Source organism: Babylonia areolata, chromosome 22 (assembly GCF_041734735.1).
Source record: "Babylonia areolata isolate BAREFJ2019XMU chromosome 22, ASM4173473v1, whole genome shotgun sequence".
NCBI classification, from domain to species: Eukaryota; Metazoa; Mollusca; class Gastropoda; order Neogastropoda; family Buccinidae; genus Babylonia; species Babylonia areolata.
This window is the reverse complement of record NC_134897.1, coordinates 18,701,120-18,706,119: the sequence shown is the minus strand read 5'-3', so window position 1 is coordinate 18,706,119 and position 5,000 is coordinate 18,701,120. Positions and strand designations below refer to the sequence as shown.

Here is a 5,000-nt window from a genome sequence, read left to right as displayed (position 1 = left end):
TCGTATTGTATTGCGTTGTGTTCAGTTGCGCTGCACTGTATTTTATTTCCCAAACAACTGATTTCCCCCCAGCTTAGACATTATGTCTGACGAAGCGTGTAATACGCTTCCTTAATTAACCCTCTTACATTCACCGCGTAGTTTACAGAGAAACTTCCTTGTGTTCGGCTGTGCCCCCATAGTGAAGGGAAGAGAGTTAAGGAGGCGTATTACACGCTTTGAGGTTTTATGCGTAGGTCAAGTATCTTCTCCCCCACCATCCACCCCTATCTTTTTTTTTTTTCTTTTTTTTAAATTTAAACATATGTGCTGTAGCGAGGTCCTAAACCTCTAAGCCTGACGGTCCGCACTCTTTGACACGTCCTAGGCACTGAAACTGAAACTCAGAAGACAAATATATAGAATAGAATAGAATAGAATATGTCTTTCATACCAAGTGTATCGTGGTCACAAGGAATATTGGGGGGCGCGGGGAGGTTGGGGGGGGGGGGGTGAGGGGATGGTATATAAAAAGGTACAAACATAAATCGAAAATCAGACACAAACACAGTTACAGTAATTTAGGATACATACATGCGCGCGCGCGCGCGCACACACACACACACACACACACACACACACACACACACACACACACACACACAACACACACACACACATTATACGCATGAAGGCTGTTGAAAAGGGAAATCCTAGTTTCAGACAAGGATGGACGGGCACAATAGCCGAGTGGGTTAAAGCGTTGCACTTTCAATCTGAGGGTCCCGGGTTCGAATCTTGGTAACGGCGCCTGGTGGGTATAAAAGGTGGAGATTTTTCCGATCTCCCAGGTCAAAATATGTGCAGACCTGCTAGTGTCTGAATCCCCCCCCCCCTCCTGCCCTCCGCACCCCCGCACCTCCCCCCCTCCCCATTCGTGCGAATACACACGCAGAAGGACAAATACACACGTTAAAGATCCTGTAATTCATGTCAGCGATCGGTGGGTTATGAAAACAAGAACACACACGCCCAGCATACACCCCCGAAAACGGAGTATGGCTGCCTACATGGCGGGGTAGGGGTAAAAACGGTCATGCACGTAAAAAAAAAAGCCCACTCGTGTTACATACGAGTGATCATGGGAGTTGCAGCCCACGAACGACGATGAAGAAGAAGAAGACACGATGTAACGAGTGTGTACCAAAGAGCTCACTCCCGGCAATGTTGATGAATGGTATTATTTTGTTGCCGTGTTGTGATTAATTAGCCTTCGCGTTGCGCATCGTTAGTTCACGGAGATACGAGGTTCGCCAAATCCCTGTGTGTGTGTGTGTGTGTGTGTGTGTGTGTGTGTGTGTGTGTGTGAGTGTGTGTATGTGTGTGTGTGTGTGTGTGTGTGTGTGTGTTTGCACTGAGTGTGTTTGTCTCTGTCGATTATTTCATTACCACCTCTGTCCTTAATTGCGAAGGAAATCTCAAGTTCGATCTCTGTGTGTTCAGTAATGTTGTGTGGCTAGCTTGTTTCTGTCTCTGTCTCTCTGTCTGTCTGTCTGTCTGTCTGTCTATCTGTCTCCTCTCTCTCTCTCTCTCTCCCTCTCCCACTCCCTCTCTCTCTCCTCTCTCTCTCTCTCTCTCTCTCTCTCTCAACCTATCTCTCTCCATTCACATATATACATCTCTAGCTTGCTTCTTTTTTTGCTCTCGATATCCACTTCTTTCCTTTCTTCAATCCATCCATCCTTCCATCCTCCCTTCCTCCCTTCCTTTCATTCTTCCATCTTTCCGTCCTGCCTCCCTTTTAGGTTCACCCTTCCTTCCTTCAGTTCTTTATCATTATTTTTTTTCTCTTCGTGTCTGCCTTCTTCAGAGCTTGCCAGAGGCATGCGTAATCTTCATGTCTTGCTTTTTTCTTTCTTTTGATACTTCCTTCCTTCCTTCCTTCCTTCCTTCCTTCCTTCCTGCTGCCTTCCTTCATTACGTTTTCTTCCTTACTTACTTACCTTTCTTTCGCTCGTCTTTACTTTTGTCGAAATTTCCTTCCTTCCTTCCTTCCTTCCTTTCTTCCATCCTCCCTTCTTTCCCTATTTTTGTTTAGTTGTTCTTCACGTTTGTCCCTTTTCTTCCTTCCTTTCTGAATCTTCCTTGGAAGACTGGAAGGGAGGAAAGAAGGAAGAGATGAAGGACGGGAAGAAGTAAGGAAGGAAAGAAAGGAGCGAACGAGAAAGGAAGAAAAGAAGGCTAGGATGGGAGGAAGGGAGAAAGGATGGAAGGAAAGGATAGGATGGTAGGAAGGGAGAAAGGATGGAAGGAAAGGCTAGGATGGGAGGAAGGGAGAAAGGATGGAGGGAAAGGCTAGGATGGGAGGAAGGGAGAAAGGATGGAAGGAAAGGCTAGGATGGTAGGAAGGGAGAAAGGATGGAGGGAAAGGCTAGGATGGGAGGAAGGGAGAAAGGATGGAAGGAAAGGATAGGATGGGAGGAAGGCAGAAAGGACGGAAGGAAAGGCTAGGATGGGAGGAAGGGAGAAAGGATGGAGGGAAAGGCTAGGATGGTAGGAAGGGAGAAAGGATGGAGGGAAAGGATAGGATGGGAGGAAGGGAGAAAGGATGGAGGGAAAGGCTAGGATGGGAGGAAGGGAGAAAGGATGGAGGAAAGGCTAGGATGGTAGGAAGGGAGAAAGGATGGAGGGAAAGGCTAGGATGGTAGGAAGGGAGAAAGGATGGAGGGAAAGGATAGGATGGGAGGAAGGGAGAAAGGAAGGAAAGAAGGCTAGGATGGGAGGAAGGGAGAATGGATGGAAGGATAGGATGGGAGGAAGGGAGAAAGGATGGAGGGAAAGGCTAGGATGGGAGGAAGGGAGAAAGGAAGAAGGAAGGCTAGGATGGGAGGAAGGGAGGAAGGATGGAGGGGAAAAGATAGGAAGGGAGGAAGGATGGAGGGAAAGGATAGGATGGGAGGAAGGGAGAATGGATGGAAGGAAAGATAGGATGGGAGGAAGGGAGGAAGGATGGAAGGAAAGGCTAGGATGGGAGGAAGGGAGAAAGGATGGAGGGAAAGGCTAGGATGGGAGGAAGGGAGAAAGGATGGATGGAAAGGATAGGATGGGAGGAAGGGAGAAAGGATGGAGGGAAAGGCTAGGATGGGAGGAAGGGAGAAAGGATGGAAGGAAAGGATAGGATGGGAGGAAGGGAGAAAGGATGGAAGGAAAGGCTAGGATGGGAGGAAGGGAGGAAGGATGGAAGGAAAGGCTAGGATGGGAGGAAGGGAGAAAGGATGGAGGGAAAGGCTAGGATGGGAGGAAGGGAGAATGGATGGAAGGAAAGATAGGATGGGAGAAAGGAAGGAAGATTGGAAGGAAGGAAGGACGGATAGGATGGGAGGAAGGGAGAAAGGATGGAAAGAAGGAAGGAAGGATAGGATGGGAGGAAGGGAGAACGGATGGAAGGAAGGATGGAAAGAAGGATACGATGGGAGGAAGGGAGAAAGGATGGAAGGAAGGATAGGATGGCAGGAAAGATAGAAGAAAGAAAGGAAGGAAGGAAGGAAAAGGAGAAGAGTGAGGAAGGAAAGAAGGATAGAATAGGAGGAAGGAAGGATGGATGGAAGGAAGCATAGGATGGAAGAAGGAAGGGAGAAAGGATGGAAGGAAAGAAGGACGGATAGGATGGGAGGAAGGGAGAAAGAATAGAAGGAAGGAAAGAAGGATAGGATGGGAGGAAGGGAGAAAGGAAGGAAAGAAGGACGAATAGGATGGGAGGAAGGGAGAAAGGAAGGAAGGAAAGAAGGATAGGATGGGAGGGAGGGAGAAAGGAAGGAAGAAAGCATAGGATGGGAGGAAGGGAGAAAGGATGGAATGAAGGAAGGACGGACAGGTTGGCAGGAAAGATAGAAAAAGGAAAGGAAGGGAGGAAAGAAAGATAATTGGAAGGAATGGGAGAAGAGGAAGGAAAGAAGGAATAATAGGATGGGAGGAAGGGAGAAAGGATGGAAGGATGGCAGGAAAGACAGAAGAAAGGAGACGAAGGAAAGAAAGAAGAATGGTTAGGAGGGAAAGGGAGGGGAGGAAGGAATGATCGAAGGGCGGAGGAAAGAAGAAAGGAGGGAAAGAAAGAAAGAAAACAGGAAAGAAGGAGGAAGGAAAGAAGAAAGGGAAGAAAGGAGGAAGGAAAGAAGAAAGGAGGGAAGGAAGTACAGAAAGAACGAAGGAGAGGCGGAAGCAGGGAAGGAAGGAAGGAAGGAAGGAACTAAGGAACAAGCAAGTAAACAAACAAACAAACAAAAACGAATGAAAATCATTGTTCCCTGAAGCTTTTAGACTGCGGTCAGAATTTATCTTGATCCGACTGATTGGAATAGCTGTTGGTCGCGAAATTCACGTGTGCGAATTATGTTCTTGTAATACGTTTGTGTTTGTGTTTGTGTTCGCTTCCACGTGCAATTGCGCCTCGGGAAGACAGAAGTAATTCGTTTGTTTTAAAATCCCTACAGGGTGGTTGAATGATAAAGTAATAGGGGGAAACATGGAATTCCAGTCAATAATATTAAAGTGGCAAAAGAGTAATTACTCAGACACAAGGCGAATAAAAAACAAACCAGAAGAAGAAATCTGATTACTATAAGCTGTCTTTAAACTTTTCACTTTGACAGGTATTCTTAGAGTAAAAACAGTTCTCTCTGTCTCTCTCTCTTCTCTGTGACACTCTCTGTCTCTCTCTCTCTCTCTCTCTCTCTCTCTCTCTCTCCATTTGTCTGTTTCTTACATGTTGCTTGTGTGTCTGACTGTCTGCTTGTTTGTTTGTGTCTCTGTACTATGCTGTGAGTACAAACACACCTACTGTTTTCATGAACAATTGGGAACTGTTTGTGTTTGTGATTAATGCGACCAGCGATTTATTTGTCTTCCTTCAATTTCTTGGGAAATCACCTGCACCAGCTGTGAAGACATTAGTATGGTTTCATGGGAAAACATTACCATAATGATTTTCGTAAGAGGCAAATCATTTCTCTAATCTGCAGATG

At 46.4% G+C, this 5,000-nt stretch overlaps 1 protein-coding gene across 1 annotated transcript in view; it reads left to right on the top strand.

Moving 5' to 3' along the window:
• The window catches only part of LOC143297061 (putative ammonium transporter 3), a 97,093-nt gene that overhangs the window by 21,479 nt on the left and 70,614 nt on the right, over positions 1-5,000 (top strand). The window lies entirely within an intron of this gene.